The following is a 17,194-nucleotide window of genomic DNA, read 5'->3' on the forward strand; positions in this document are numbered from 1 at the left end:
CTAATTTCCAAACAACCCAGTTTCTCTGAACATGTTGCTTTAACCAGGTTTTTTTTTAAAGGTTTCGTTGTTCGTGTCGGCCCTGCTAGCCTAGTGTCCCCCACGTGTTTGTCCACTGAGCTAACATTACTGCTAATATGCTTGTTCAGCTTGGTATATAATTCACATGTGTCGCTGTCAGTGTGAACATTAAACTCACTTTTCTCATCTCAGGGAGATAAAACTTGATAAGGAGTCACGTCGTATAATACAGAGAGGATGAAGCCCTACTGCATCCAAACAGAAATGATGACTAAAGGTAAAACGCTAAATCAGTAATCATTACATCTATTCAATGAATGTATTGTCATTACACAGCAGTACAACGAAACTGCGTGTCCCATGTGGCTAATACACATAAACAGCAGCAGACTGACATAAAACATACAATGACACACATGAAAAACACTATATATCTTGAATTCACAAATGACCAGAGCAAAACATTTACTGTAAGGTAATAAGTCAACACAAGCATTTCAATATCTGTTGTATGTAGATTTTCTTGGGGGCATTATGTTTGTCTTATATGAGCTTGTTGTTAACATGAAGTATTATTGTCAATACATTTGTTGTATAATAGAGTTGAGCGATAACATACATTCAATCTCCCAACCCTAGCTTATTTTATAGAAGAGGCATTTAAGTGCAGTGCTATTATGCTATACATTACATTAAAGGGTTCACCATTTTTCAAGTGTGCCTTAAAATAGTAACCTTGCCATAATCATTCCTCCTGCTCATACTGGCCATTAGAAGAGCCCTTAATAATGCACTTACAATGTAAGTGATGGGGAACAAAACTCACAAGCCTCCTCCTGTTCGAAAACTGTATTTTAAAGGTTATATGAAGCTCCAGTTGTTAAAGTATGTCACATTTAGGTAGATATATTTAAATGTTAGTTATTTAGTGCCAGAAGCCTGCTTGTTGTATAAATGTGGCAGATATCCACTTAATGTCTAATCCTTGTATCCTTCCTAAGCTTCAAATAAACTTTTAATGTTTTTGCTCAACATGACTGGACACACTGAGTTTTGTCCCATGTCACTCACATTGAAGGAGCATTTGAAGGGAATCTTTTAAATAGTCAGTATAAACATGAGGAATGATTACAGCAATGGAAACCTCTCACTCTTCATATGGCCCCTGACTGTTGTGTTAAGACAGACTTGGAAACATTGTGACCCAATCCTTTTAAGTACAGTCCTTTTGCCCTCACTAGTTTTTCTTACCCACTCAGTAAAAAGAAAAGTCTTGTCTCTCTAAATCCTTTGTCTCATTTATGTGAGTTTGTGATTAATGTTTTATGATTCTCTGGATAGTTTCCTTTTTAAAAAATTGCCTATTGGTCTGTGTATCCACTATCTCTCTACTTTCCAGCAGCAGTTGGCAGTGATGAATCCCTGGAAGTGCCGACCAACAAAACTTCACATAAATTTACAGAGTTCTTTATTTCTGTCCGCAGTCTGTGTCTTCAGGCAAAACGTCTCCATTCTGACTGCCAGTTTGACATCAAAGATATCTTCAACATGATCAAGGTGAGATCAAACTTTTCCTGGAAGTTAGTGATGCGTGTCAAAGGAAGATGGGGGCAGGTGTGAGAGTGATGAGTTGCACTAATCAGTTGGGGTGTCTGGTGCAGTGGCACCGACGCCCCAATCTGACCCAACCTGAGGACACAGACTGTGCACAGGGGCCATCTGACTCAACCTCACCCCCTTTTTATGTTTGTGTTGTTTACAGATTCATGTACGCACCACACCATGAGCTTATAATCACAGTATGATTCAGCTGAAAAACTACAATACCGAATTATCACCCAGATTTGTCCGTTTATTAAACATGTTCCCATCTTATTTCCCCCTATTTCTTGACTACATTTAGCGCCTGAAGGTGGAAGGGCGCTGTGCTGTGAAGGTTGTTAACTCCTCTCTCCTTCCCTCCAGCCGACTGTCCTGATGACCAGCTGCTTCATACCTCAAGGTCTGTGTTTCTGGATGGGCTAATGTCTACTAAACCTAATGAGCATATTTCCATTTTACTATTACACCTACAGTGTCATTTTCATCAGTCGTAGAATTAAAATTGTCATATATTCCATGCAACGTAGTATCACCTATTACAAACGGTTATAGTATCATTACGAAAGATTTGACATGTAACCAAATCGATGCATCATTAGCCTCAACCCACCAGTTTTTTTCCAATCCATTTTATTCACGTATGACCACATGTAATATCAGTTGCATATATTACTTCATGCTTGATGCTAACTTATATTGGGAATGTGTGACCTGAGCATCTTATTGTTATCAATACATTCTTAAGACTTCAGATGTATTGGCTTATATAAACAACATTTAAACTTGAGGGTTTACAATGGCACCACTCTACATTGAGAGAAATCACTGATAGCCCTTTTTCATCCAACCCATCAATGGTTTCTCATATCTCAGAAACCATTGAGACAGTTTTGAACGACGCTGACTTCTCAGACAAAATCCTTAAGGGTGTGTCAACTTGTGCATGACACTGGGTGCAAGTAGTATCAATATTGGAATGGGAATTACTGAGGTGTAAACAAAGCTCATAGTCAATTTCCCAACTCCTCTTAAAGAGCGAGATTGAAAAATGTTATCGGCCAGTTTTTTCAGTGCAGTTATGTATGCCATCTTGGTGTTTCAGCTTTATCTGCATGTTTTCTGTTCAAAATCCATTCAAAACCGCAACATCACAGCAGTAAATTGCCAGACAGGATGTGATGAGTTTTCTGATGTTTGCAAAAAGCAGCATCTCAAAACAGCTGTTGCTTTTTGATTCATTGCTCGAATTTGCATAATTTAAGTTCTTCAAATGTAGAGAAAACAAGAATTGGGTGACATTGATTCAGTGAAATAAATTGAGTTCACTTCACAATCCAAAACATGGTTTCAAATGTCCTGCAACACCCTTTCTTCTTACTTTTCTTTAAAAAGTGTTTTAGAGCATCACTGGGGTGTGACGATGATGAGTTGCACTATAAGTCGGGTTGCTGATTGCAGTGGCACAGCGGACCCGTCCCGATAACCTGTGGTGACACCCAATTGTGCACAGGGGCCATCTGAGTCACCCCCTCATGACCGAAAAACAGCAGGTCACTGTTTTGTTTAGTCATTCCCTGACCTACAATTCTGTGTATTTGTTCTGCTCTCTTCCTTTCTCAGTCTGTAGACAGGGGAGTTCAAGGATGCTGTTGAGAGGGATGATCGAGCCATTGTGAACAATGTATCCAGCCAGCAAAAGTTTTCACTTCATAATGGGTGGAACAAAATCTGAGGACTCCAACCTGAGACCTGGTGAGGACAGACGAAGATGCATTAAAAACCACCTTCTATACTAGCAGTATGTACATGCAAACACACGCAAAATCTGCAGTATGCCAAAAAAAACCCAGATGCCTTTTTTTTTTTTTTTTTTGCCAGTCTTAAAGCTGTTGTGATTTTTGCTCCTGGACTGTAAATGTCACTTAGGTTTTTCAGGAGAGAAAGTAACCATTTAGATACCCATTATATGGTCAGTTTATCCAAATCATTTGATAGATACATTTGCTCTGATGTGAGGATCCAGGTGAGACCAGCCAATCATCTCAACAGTTGCAATTAGATGTGTTGCTGTTTACTTCAGCTTTCCAAACCAGAAATCAGCAAACCCCGGCCTAGCATACTGAAAATTAAACCTTTTCCCTTTTTTTGTGTTTTGGTAACAGTTTCATACCACATCTTACTATTAAAAGCAGTATATAGTACATACTACATACTGTATTTGTCGATGGTATGCAGTGGGTGGTTCTGAATACCGCCAGCGCAGTTTTTGGGGGTGGCTTGATGTTTGGCTGTATGCCAGTCTTCACATGCTGGGTCTACCAAGAGATTACTGTTCATGGTGTTGAAAGGGACACAATGGTTCAAAAAGCAGCTCTCAATGTTCTCAAAATGTTAAGTCTCCAAATTAAGTAGAAATGTATAAAAGTCTTACTAATATTTCACACCAGTGAGCCAAACTGTTTTCTTATAGTTTTGTAACAACTTTAATAGTGCTTAGATACCGGTAGTTCATTGATCTCTTACAAAATCCTTCTTAAAGCAATTGGTGGCCTCCTGACTCCTCTAAAAGTTAATTTTCCCCCTGCCTGAACAGTGTTTTCTTCTGTGATTTAGAGCAGTTGTGGCCTCGTGCCAGAACTCTGCACTGTACATGCAGCGTAATGTTGTCACAGGTGTCAGAGGGTTAAGAGCATGCTGGAGCAGAAGATGATCACATTAAGAATACAGCTCTCAACGGGGAAAAGTTGTCTGGTTTTTTTCAGGTCCAGACTATGAGCATTGAAGTCCTTTTTGGCTCACTTCCAACACAATGGCCTATAACTTGACAATGATAGATAAAATGCAAAGAAAAGAAAATGAGATCTAGAAAAATGGTTGAACCTGTCAGATTTGAAATTACGTAATGGACATTTAAATTTGACTGGTTCAACTATGTTCCTTACGTGGTGGACATACAATGATTTCAGTTAGTAGAGAAGCAGTAAATATATCAATGCATATAACAGATTGTTGCATTTGTTAGCTGTGGCCAAATCACAAATTCTATTCAGAATAACCGTGTTTCAGTGTGCTTGAGGGCTGAGATGCTCGGTCACTTCTTGGCCATTGTAACACAACGGTGAAGCTGTTTTTTTTTTTTGCTGAGGCAGCACAAACCATGCCTTCTGTCAGCACATTAAATTCTAATTGTATTAATAATTTAGTACATGTCTCTATTTAAGACTTCCTCAACTGATGACCCCTTTAAAACTTTATCTGTCAGGCTGCCCAGAGTAGCAGTTTATGCCTTGTTTTCTTTTGTCCTTATTATTTTCTAAACTTAAAATCATATGCTCTGTTTTTTAAATCCCCCTTGTCCTTTCTGTATTCCCCCCCCCCCATCCCTTGTCCCTGAAGTCCTCCTCATGCCCAGAAAATCCTGCCACCCTCGCAGCAGTAACAGCCAACACTACTGCTGCAGGTCACAGCCTGGACCTGCTGCACACATCGCCTGCCCTTGATCTTTTAGCAGCTGCAGTTTGACCTGAATTGACCCTACCTGATGCAGGTAAAGTTTCCCAGTATGTGTTTTTGTACAAAGCATATTTTGAGCTCCTAAAACTAAATGTATAACTAGTAGTGGGCTAGACCAGCTGGGTGTTGGTTGTGATTTTCTGATTCAGTACAACTTAAAATCTGAACAATTAAGTTGCGACTTTGTGAATGTTTAGTAAGGTTATTTTTAATGATACAAATGGTTTGAGAGATGTGTGCTTTTCATGTTACTGGTGCTGGGTTAAGAGTGTTTTTATACACTCAATTTGATCAGACTAGAGCTAAAAATGTGTACGGAGCAGGAAGAACTCATTCACTGAACAAGTTCAGACAGTGTTTAAGTAGTCGAATCAATAATCAAAGTATTGATTAAAGCCTTTTTTGACAGTCCTGTAAACAGAAAACAGGAGGATATTATCATATAAACCAACATTGACTTTTTTTTTTCTTTCCTTGTCCTCAATATATTATCTGAAAAGTTCATAAAGCTATGCAGGTCTCAGGGATGGTTGCATTAGTAAACAATGAGCAGTGAAACCAGGAAGGTTGCATATATAGTTAACATTGTCAGACATAATCTTTGTTTGCCTGTCTGTGCTAACATATATTCTCCTTGTAGGCTATGTCTGGCTCCTTCTGCCTGTAGTTATGACCCAAATCCCACCTACATCACTGGTCACAGGTCACGTCTGGGGAGCAACTCTTTACACAGGTGAACACCTGACCTGCTCCTTCTGTCTGCAACATTAAAATTCATTTTAATACAACTTGTGCCTGATGCATATTAATTCAGGCTGTACTTAAATTCTGTCAGAAGAAAAAAACATTTACCTTAACTGGAAAAAAAAGTTTAATTTTGAAAAGCCCCACTTCAGAATTAAACCACTAATGTGAACCACTTTGAAGAAGACCCCTCTTATTTCTCTGCTCTTTATTTGGACAGATGGATGAAGGTGTTTTGCCTGAATGGTGTGTCAACATGCGATGGCGAATAGCATCAGAGGTGCTGCAGCTGCACCCCACGGCACAAACATGGCCGTACCTCGAAGACATCTTGAAGGTTTACAGCAGCATTGAGAGCTTTATGACGGTGAGCAACACAGGAGGAAATCCGGTTTTGCTGCGTTTATCTCCCAAATGAATTTTTAGCAATCCTTTTTGACTCTCAACAGGAGAAAAATGCAGGTCAGATACACATTGCAGTAAATGCGCACAGACTCTGATTCATGTATATATCTAATAGTCATTGTATCATCCAACTGTTCAGTAATCCCTTTGACTCTAAGCAGTCACATCACAGCTATGGGGTTTTACAGAGGCGGTTTGGCAGCTGGGACTGGAAAGGGTTGACAGTGTCTGTGGAGTCCTCTGAGGGATTACAGTTTGTGTGATTTCCTTGCATCATCTGAGGCCACAGCTCATCTTAAAATATCTGCATTTTATGTGCCTTTTTTGTGTGTGTGTGTGTGTGTGTGTGTGTGTGTGTGTGTGTGTGTGTCAGCAAAGCGACTCAGATGAGCTTGATGTGTACATTTGGTCAAAGTCAGGGGTGTGGCTGGGCAATAAGACCCAAACTTGATTGATTGTTTGTATATTTCAACCATGATAATGGCACATAAACTTTGTTGGATGGACTAAAAAACCTATTTGAGATTCTCAACCAGGTAGTCTGTGCAAACGATACTACTTTTAGCCCACTTCCAGCCTGAACCTCAAATTATTTCCCTCAGAAGCTTGGGGTATTCCCAGGGGACAAGGCCTTCATTTCACTCGGCTCTGCTGCCCACCTTGTGCCAGACTGAAGTGAATAAGAGATGGAACAAATATTTTCAGGAACTTGTACCTTGTAAAAATGGTTGTTTTTAAGGATATGTCCTGCTCAATATTGAAAAAAATGTTCTTTTCATCTATTTAAAAAAAAAAAGTATAATTACACTTAAATGCACTGTAGGTAGATTAAATATTTGATTTATCTGTTTGTGGTTACACAATTTTACATTTTCAGGAGCATTCTTACTTTTGGTTAGAAAAATGTTGCAAATGAAATTTCAAATGACATAAAACCACATTTTCACTTACCACTGCTGGAATGTGCTTTATCAAATTCACTACTTGACCTCAGGCCCTTTTTTTAATAGTACATGCAGTTTGGGGTGTGACCATGTATAACATGGGTGTACTACTGGTAAAAGCATTAAGCTCAATCTCAAGAGATGGTTCTTCTAAATTATAAAAATAAGTACTTTGATCAGTGTGAGAATAAATACTGAAGTTGTTTAACAGATGTTTGTGCATTTTCTTTAAATTGTCCTTGAATTTGTGTAAAATAAAGTTCAATATTAATTTTAAGTGTTTGGCTTTTTTCATTGGAACTGATTGAGAGCCTCCTGTTGGTTTACTGGTCAAAAAGGTACATTTACCAAACTTTGTCCAGTGAACACAAGAGTACTCTATAAGGAAAATATTGATTGATTCCCAGATTGTGTAACTACTTCAAACCTGTGAATTTGCTATATCCAGTGCTGATAGCCATGGTCTGAAAATGTTGTTCACTTATGTGGCTTGAATCACTTAATCAAAAATATTCATTTTAAAGGAGTTGCTGCTTTACATGCTTTTTATAATTAAAATATGTATATTGGATTCCTATTAGTTATAATTACAGATATATCTCCTTATAAACTGGACACCTCAAACCAGGTAAGTGAGCAACTGGTATTTAGACTGAGAACCTGCATCTGTACAGTATTGTTTTGACCACTAGGTGGCAGTTGAACATCATTGGACAGATACTGGTGGTCTGCCTGATGCTCTTTGTCACAGGTGTATAATAAAGCAACACATTTCACTGGATTCATTCTGTTATAGAGACATGAATGCCCGGTAGCTCTTTTAGGGAGGAAGCTTGTTTAGTAAAGCGACAGCTGCAATGACAAGCTTCATCTTATGGACAAGTTCACATAAGTGTTGGCATCCAAACATCAAGTTAAAAAATAACATTGGCAAAGTCTTCCTGTAATTCAAGATTACTTTTGTTAACATGAATATCCACTGATACTTTGAAAGAGTCCAAGGGGATTAATAAAGTTTGTCCCATGAGTTTCACTCAGTGCTCGCACCAACCTAGTTCTAGTTGGACAACCTAAGCAAAACACATGACATAAAAGTATACTAGATGCAATACAATTCTGATACCGTGTAAACATAGTAATGTTACGAGCTCTTCAGGTAAATTATACAGCATAAGTCTATAATACTATGTCATGAAGATATTTTGAGTAATTCTCATATTTTACTTAGACCTCTGATATAGACCTATGCTATTTGGAGCGTATATTCAACATAAAGCTGTAATTTATCATGGGCACTAATGCCAGTGTGACATCGCTGCTAGTAAACGGCAGCAACGTTTTCTGTGACCTCTAAGCTCTGAGCGCTATGTTTGTTTTATCTATGTGCATATTTATACCCTAAATATGAGATGAATGTTCTGATGGAGAGTGTTATATAATGTCAGTCCTTTCAGTATGTGTCTGCTTTTTAACTGCAGGGAACGGTGGTTAAAAATGTCTTTTGCAAAAAAAAAAACATATAAAACAAGAGACAAATCAGTTACTCCTCTCGTTGATTGTAAAATGATACTGGATTACTTCGGGGCCACACATCAAATTTGCAAGGCTGCTTAGTCTTGTTTTTGGCAGAGCAGTCATTAACTTTAGTGAGTGCAGAGTGCCATGGAAGTCATTTTTAACACTTGATTCCCAGCTAACTTCAATCCAGACGTTTTTCACACAAACACATCTACCGAGCTTTCTGTCAGGCTGTGTCACAGAGTTGAACAGTGCCATCCTTCTGGGCACTTTTCACCGCTATAGCAACCAAGCAGCAGACTGTATTGTGTGTGTGCATGCTTTTGCTACCTCACTGGGACTGTATAAACACTGACCTTGTTGCGACCAGTAGGCCTCACAGGGACCAAAGCCGGGTCCTAATGTGGCAAAACATCGTTTCTGAGGTCCTGTTAAGGTTACTGGTGAGATGTAAATTAAGGTTAGGGTTTGGCTTTTTACAATGAAAAGTCAATGCGATACTGTAACACGGACAGCTGAACAAACTTGTGTGTATGAGTGAAATTTGGACCACAGCACTGTGATGTGATGTTGTGTATGATCTATTCTATGGTATCATCTTTCTGTCCTGTTTTCGCTCTGGCTTGTTGAGGTTAACGGTCCTCCTCTCTTCCCTTCTTCAACTCTGCTGAAATGATTTAAAATTGTGTTGTTGAAATACTCAATTACAAGTAGTAGTTCTGCGTTAAAAAGTGTATAATGAAAGCACACAAGTATTGCGCAATGCACCTGTTTTATACATACTTCCCATTAATAAATGCTATTTACAGTGAGGTTGTGCAGTTGTGTGTGGGTTAAAAGCAGCACAGTTGCCTGAAGAGGTCATTACAAACAACATAACACACGCAACATCAACATCATTAGTCAAATATTTTGTTGTGGGTTCAACTCTCTCACCATGAGGACATTCTCATGAGTCTGCCACAGTTCATCTCCAACCCACACGTAATTTGCATACAGATACTATTTTACCCAATATTTTAAAAGCAGTTTTGACATTGGATAGCCTGTTTTTTGATATTTAGATTTAATAGAATTTGATAATGATGATTTTTTTTATCTACAGGCCATAAAATGACCAGTTCCAACCATTGCCAGTATGTGCCAGACCGGACTCTCTTTTAACATGTTTTTTTATTGGTCAACGCCACAAAATCACATGTAAAATTTGACTGAATTTGAACTTGACACAACAGGGGGGGGTTTGTATTATTCATCTGCCATTGTTTGAGTTAGTTGCTCATCATGATGAATATGTCCATTTAATGTCACCCTGGATGGACAGTAGATATTTGTAGTTGCTTTCACACATGGCTACAAAAGATTTAAAGTGGGGCTTTTTCTCTGCTGTCTCTCATCTCATTTCCCTCTCAGTCCCCAAGGAAAACTGTGACTTAGGGCTGTGATTGACAGGAGTGCAGAGAGCGATCATAGAGGAAGGAATGACTGACTAGACTTTGTGACCTGAGGCAGCTTTTTTTTAACTTTTAACTGAACTCACTGGGGAGTCGAGGAACATCCTGTTGCCCACAGATGTTCCCTGAGAATCAGGTAGAGGAAAATATGTCCAACACCTGAGAGTAGAGTGAAGCTGATATGGGGGCATCTCTTAAAAGAGATAAATATGTTTGTGTAGCCTGAGGAGGCTGTCCGGCAAGTGTGAAAGTCCAGAGGGAACTGCACTTTTCACGGTGCACTGCACACAGTCATGCAGGTTGCTGCGCAGATGTGAGCTGGCGATCAAAGAACAGTTTCATATCAAAAGCCAAAATGGATTTTCTGCTAACCAGATCATGTTGAGTTTTTTCAGCTCTGCAAAATGTCATCAGGGAAGTAACCCCAGGCCCCAATGAGCTATGTGCATCAATATGTAAACATTATGGTCACACATTCCACCAACACATGTTAATGTTAAGAGACAGCATGATATGTGATTCATAGTCCATTACTGTAGAGCTATGCATAATTAGTCCCAGTTGGTCCCTGTCCAGAAACTGTGTTTGTATAGTATTCTTAAAGTGCTTTATCAATGCGTGATAGTAATGTGATGTGATGTTAATAGCTGCATTTCAGATTTACTATAAGCATTTCCATTTACTTTATATGTTAACGTGGAGGCTCTAAAATTCACTTTACATTCAGTGTGAACACTTTACACATAATAATTCTGCACCTCTTACATAATGGAGCTCAGTTCAAAATACAAATCCTCAACAGGTCAATGAAGTCAATAAAGCAGATGATGAGATACACCACTACACCATTAATCCAATATGGATATTTATAAGTTGGTGAGTCAACCAGGAATAGAGTAGAAGTTGACTTGCAATGAGTTCTTTCATATGCTTGGATCTGTAAGCCTGAACAAAACCTCGGCAACATGATTAAATTTTAGTTGTCTATGTGAGACAGAAATGCCAGGATTAAGTCCAGCACTAACTGGCTATTCAATCTTATCCTGGTCCCAAACCTCTGCATCAACAAACAAAACTAAATTTTCTCTGTATTAAGTTGAAACTGGCAGAAGTGTATAGTTTAATACAATAAAACAAAAGAAAATGTTATGGTCAAAAATATTGGTACCAATAATTTAATATTTTGTAGTTCAGCCTTTGGAGGCAATAACTGCAGTCAAGCACTTTCTGTAACTCTGAATAAGGTTTCTACATGTCTCCCCTGATAGTTTGGCCCACTCTTCTTGAACAAGCTGCTCCAGGTTTGATGGGTGCCGTCTCCCAGCTGCAAGTGTCAGGTTTTTCCACAGGTGTTCAATGGGATTCAGATCAGGGCTCATAGTAGGCCACTTCAGAACAGTCCAATGGTTTCTTGTCTCTTGAGTGCTTTTTGTTGTATGTTTGGGGGCATTATCCTATTTTAAGCTCCATGACCTGTGACTAAGACAAAGCTTTCTGACATCGGGTTGTATGTTTCACTCCAAAATGTCTTGATCTTCTGATTTTATTGTGCCCAGCACGGATTCAAGGCACCTAGGGCCTGAGGCAGCAAAGCAACCCCAAAACATGACTGAGCCTCCTCCATTTTTCATGGTAGACATGTTGTTCTTTTTTTTGAAGGCTTCGTTTTCTCTTCTGCAAATATAGTGTTGGTGCAATTAACCAAAAAGCTCTAATTTTGTTTCATCTGTCCAGAGCACAGATGGAATGTGATTTGCATTTTCTTCCAAGTCCAGCATGTCTTTTTTGTGTCTTACACAGCAACAGATTGTTCGACTTGAAACTATTGTACCTTGAACTTGAAGATCAGCTTAGATCTGTACTGAGGTTTAACTTGGTTCTTTCTAGACCATTCAAGCAATCCTTCTTTTCAATCTCAGACCAATTTTCCTCTTTCGACCACATCCAGAGATGTTGGCTACTGTTCCTTGGGCCTTAACTTCTTAATAATATTGGCAGCAGTGGTCACTGGAACATCAATCTCTTTGGAGATGGTCTTGTAACCTTTAAATTGACCATGCTTAGCTACTACTTTTTTTCTAATGTCTTCAGACCATTCTCTTGTTTTCCTTCTGCTTTCCATGCACACAGTGGCACAGAACAGCAGAGTAGGTAATTTTCTCCTATTTTAAAACTGCCTGCATGAATGATTAATAGATTGAAAACACCCACGATACTAATTAAAACACAATAGGCTGCTTACAGTACCTCTACAAATCAATTATATCATACAACTACTAAAGGGCACTAATCATTTTGTCCAGGCTATTTGTAGAATAAGCATGAATTCAGCTTTTTATTTTGCTCCACTGCAAACAAAACCTAGACATTCATTGATAATAAAATATCTTTTAATTTCAACACTGTTCGAATGGTGCAATATTTTAACCAGTTAATCATTTCGGCCATGTCTGTATCTCAGATTTGTAAAACGATTGAAATAGCACTGGTGTTGTGCCCATTGATACTGTGTTCCCCAGTTTGAGAAAGGAGAAATGTTAGCCAGCGCTATGTCATTGGCTAGCTATTCAACTACATATGACAATGAAATATAGCGACAAAAAACACTGACTAGCGTTGATGAGGTCGATCCAGCTTTACAAGTTATTACAAGTCAGCTAACAGAAAACAACTCTTCACCAACATATCTTCAAAGTTAATTTCTCCTCTCAACTACCTCAGCCTCCATGTTAATGAAAATGATGTTGGCGGGACAGATACACGTTATTGATTTATCGGGGAACAACAAAACCGAACAACTACTCCTCCCAACAATAAGTTGGCTAACATGAACACAATGTCAGGCTGAATTAATCAAGTGAAATTAAATTGCTATTCAGTATGATGAACAGGCTACTAACAGGTACTAACCCTGCTTCATGAGACACCACTTATTCTGTAAATTTGGTATGCAAAGTGATACTAAATGCCACAGTACATGTGAGTCTCACTGACTGTTGCTTTAAAACCATACATGGATGGCATATTAACAATTCCCTTCGCAGCAAATTTGGGACGTAACACTGCACCATAACTGCCTAATTTAAAAGTATAATCTTTAAGTTCAGCCCGTCGTTTTAAGTGCACACAATACATTTTTATATTCAGTGATGAGATCTCTTAACAAATTGCACATTAGGAGTCTGAAGTTTATATGTTCTTAGGGTTGGACCTTTGTCATTTTATGAAAGAAGATATTTCCACAGTTCATTTTTGCACTGATGATTCAATGAGGATAATTTCATGTCCAGACTGCCCTTGGAGTTCACCAACTGCTAGTCACCCACCATTGTCTATGCAGAAAATGAACAAAATTGACTTTTACTCCAGGAACCTTGGATGCCCAATATACTGAAACTGCTCCCTCTTTACACCTCTGTAGAAAGAGTCCTCTTTTGGCTTTTTAATCCCTGACGCAGAACTTTTTCTACACAGTGACAAATAGTTTGTGCTGATGATTCAACTATGTCCCTCCAAGGATTGAAAATGCTCCCACATAGAGTCCTCTCACAATGAGTTGGAAAAATGAAGGGGATTTTTTTACATCCTGATAGCTCCATATAACCCCATTTACTACTTTGCTGAAAGTGCTGTTAACACTATAAATTGCTGTGATATGACCAAGTGCAGGGCTATTAGACACGTAGAGACTATGACCAGACACACTGGTGTAAGTGCCAGTAAAGCACTATATTGAAGAGATGTTAACAGCTGTGAACAAATTATTTTTTAATTTTCTTTCTTGATGTTTTATGTTGTTTAGTTCACACTTTCGCAACCAGGTTTCTGCTGTGTGAAAAAGGTCAAAACGAAAGAATTTTACAAATCTTATACTATAATCATTTTGTAGCATTAACATATTTTATAATATGTCCATCACTCCATCTTTTATCTATGTCTGCTTATACTGATTATAGTATATATTTTATGTTTTACAGTATTTATGGTAACTCAAAATTTGAAAGCCCTTAAGCTCTCACCAAAGGTTGAGTATTTCAACAATGACTATATGCTCTTTGGCATTTTCCCACATCCAATCTGTTGAATTTATTTGAAGAACATATTCAGAATTCAATCATCAGTCGACTCTTGTTCTTCAGTCACTGTGGCCTCGTGTAACACTGTGGCGTTAGATAAGGTGCAATTTCAAACTTTTCATTGTCACTGAAAGCGTCTCCTCCACGGTTTCACTTCTTATCAGATATAATACCTCTGTGGTTGTGCAAATACCTTGGAGGCTCCTGCTCGAGTGCATACCCACTGACATTTCTCTATATACATGTAAATGTCTGCAAAATACAGAGAAGAACAGATTGAAATGCTAATGCACCTAACTGTTCCTCACTGTTCAACTTATCTGCCACAAACACTCCTGTGTGCTTTATTTGTATTTGCTCAGGAACAATGACTGGCACAAAATACAATGACAACTTTAATTGAAAAACCTGTTTTGTAGGTGCAGGAAACTGTGACTGATGTGGAATGAATCACTCCTTTACCTTATTTCCCCCACTGAAATTGGTATTTACTTCTCTTGAATTGAAAAGCTTCTTATGTTGAGACACACATACAGGGCCAGACCAGATGCTGTTTATCTGAACATGAATCATCATGAGGTTAAGTGAAAAACGGTTAAAAACAGGAAGCTGCTTATAATAATTAGGAACAGCTAATGCCTTTGGCTGAAATTTTGCTCGCCTAATAAAAACAGCATGCAGTATATTCATATCTAGCTCAGTGGCAGTGTAGGTGTTCAAAAAAACCACAAGGGAGAACACAAATGAAAAGCGCACATTTGTTTATTTCACCTCGGGAAAATGCAACTAAAATAGGCTGGTGTTCAATAGACTGCGTTCTGCCGTGATTCTGGTTCAAAGACACGCCGTTTATTTTCATAATGCTCATGTCTTTGGGCAAATCAAAGCAATGAGTGCACATTCTGATATCATAGAGAAGGCTTTCAGAAATATTGCAACACCTCTCTGCTCTGAAATCATGTCATGCTGGTTGCATTTTTATGGTGAGATCTGTCAAAAAATGTTTTTCCCCCTCAGATATTCATATTCATGTGAAGCTCATGAATACATCATGACTTTCTGCGTCCTGTGCACCAGTGGAGGCAGACAGGTGATGGAGCAGTCGGAAAGAGTGGAGTTACATGTTTGCGACCAAAATAGTACAGTGTTTTCTACAAATGCGTTCAAGCAGAAATCCACCAAATACCTCCACCACAGAGGGAGATTAAAACATAGATCATTATTCTCTCTGGTCTCTCAGACTCTCTCTTTCACAGGCAGTCGCATTTATCCAAGCCTGAATGGGGGGGATGAACTTCTCGAACTTGTCGGATTAAATATGCAATAGGCTGCACATGTCGGAGACATGCAGCCACCCAAATATTTCATAGAAAATTCTGATGTGTTCGAAATGTCTCCTCTGGTGTGAAATATCTGCCTGTAAACCCATAGATTTTTCCTATTTCATCTATAGCTCAAAGGTTTCTTTTGGTTGGGATTTCTGCTCATCAGTCAACTTGTAATTCAAAACAACTGACATAAAGGTGTAATACAAGAGTATAGGGGTCTGGGAAATCAAAGCATACCAAGCAACAGAGACAGTGTGTAGGTCAAGGGGTATGGGAGTGTAGTACATGCCGAAAAATATAGTAGACTGACTTAACAGAAATATCCAAAAATTGTCTGTATGGAGCTTGCCCAGACAATACACAGGGCCAGAGGGTAGTTCAGGGGTCTGGTGGTGGGTTTGGGTACTACAATTAAATGGGGTGACATTACAGCAAATTCCCAGCAAATACACAAGCTGGCAGTGTTGAGTATTTACCTCAAATGTACTCCTCATAGATAGTGGATAGTTTAGTGGGCCTTTGGGAAATAGAAGAATGTCCAGAAATTGGACATGATTTTTTATGTACATTCTAATCCACAGGTTGTGGGTAGGCAAGGTGGGGATTGGAGTTTCAGCAGTGATTGAGATAAATGAGTGACTTAGTCTGGCAATGCTTGCAAAACCCTCTCTGATAATACAATGGTTAGTTTCTGCAAAGAGCCAGTAAAATTTTACAGATATCACTTTTAAATAGTTCTTAAACTTCTGTGAGACTTGATCAAAGTTATAATCAAAGATGGAACTGGCTAACCTACATTTTAAAATGGTAGGATTTTCACAGTTTTTAGGCAGACTGGGAGGCCATGTGACTCAGTGAAATGATACTGTTGTGCAGTGTGTTGGGTGGCTGACCCGTGCTTAGTTGCCATATGTATCACAGATGTCAACGGGCGCAGAAGAAGAAAGCAGCTAAATCGCTCAGTGTTGTCACCGGAGATTTGGATGCGGAATAGATGTGAGCTTCAGTCAGATCCAGCCTGACATTAACCTTCCCTGCTGTCCCCTCTCCTCCTCAGAGGTCCGTCCATGATGGATGACCCTTTCCCTCACACACACAATACACACAGCTCTAGCTGCTCATGCCCATTAAGTACATATCCTTATAAACGGATTAGGAAGCTGGTAATGGAAACTCAGGGAACTTGGCCCCATAATCTCCTGCTTGATACCTTTAGCTCTGATCAATCTTTGTTTGGGTGCCTCAGAGGTAGTCGTGAAATGTCATTGGCTTAATTTGAGGGGTGAGGATGTGTGTGGATGGGGATATTCAATGTCAGATTTCGGATTCATTTGTCTAACTTGTTGGGTGCAGATTCATATCGTGCACTGGCTTGGGGTGTCGAGAGGAGCCATTACTTATTATCTGTGAAGGGTGTTGCATCTATGATTTATTCGGTGCTGCAGCAGAGATTGTGCTGCTGCATTATACCATCATTATGGCTTCAAGCATGACCCAAATTTCCTCTGCCCTTCTTAACTCACCCTCCTCTCCTCCTCCTCCTCCTCCTTGGCCGCCTCCTTCCACTGCGGTGTCTGAATCCAGACGGA

The 17,194-nt window shown here is 39.1% G+C and overlaps 1 long non-coding RNA gene and 2 other non-coding genes across 3 annotated transcripts; all 3 read left to right on the forward strand.

Moving 5' to 3' along the window:
* The first annotated feature begins 1,636 nt into the window (after window positions 1-1,636).
* LOC133985511 (small nucleolar RNA SNORD67) lies at window positions 1,637-1,750 on the forward strand. The gene has a single exon (XR_009925474.1). It is a non-coding gene; the product is annotated as a small nucleolar RNA SNORD67 (small nucleolar RNA).
* Window positions 1,751-3,036: 1,286 nt separating this feature from the next.
* Window positions 3,037-3,150, forward strand: LOC133985518 (small nucleolar RNA SNORD67). Its single transcript, XR_009925476.1, has one exon. It is a non-coding gene; the product is annotated as a small nucleolar RNA SNORD67 (small nucleolar RNA).
* Window positions 3,151-3,213: 63 nt separating this feature from the next.
* On the forward strand, window positions 3,214-7,333 carry LOC133980192 (uncharacterized). Its single transcript, XR_009925162.1, has 5 exons — window positions 3,214-3,375; window positions 5,020-5,170; window positions 5,777-5,869; window positions 6,101-6,631; window positions 6,664-7,333. It is a non-coding gene; the product is annotated as an uncharacterized LOC133980192 (long non-coding RNA).
* Window positions 7,334-17,194: the final 9,861 nt, after the last annotated feature.

Source organism: Scomber scombrus, chromosome 1 (genome assembly GCF_963691925.1).
Source record: "Scomber scombrus chromosome 1, fScoSco1.1, whole genome shotgun sequence".
In the NCBI taxonomy this organism is placed as follows: Eukaryota; Metazoa; Chordata; class Actinopteri; order Scombriformes; family Scombridae; genus Scomber; species Scomber scombrus.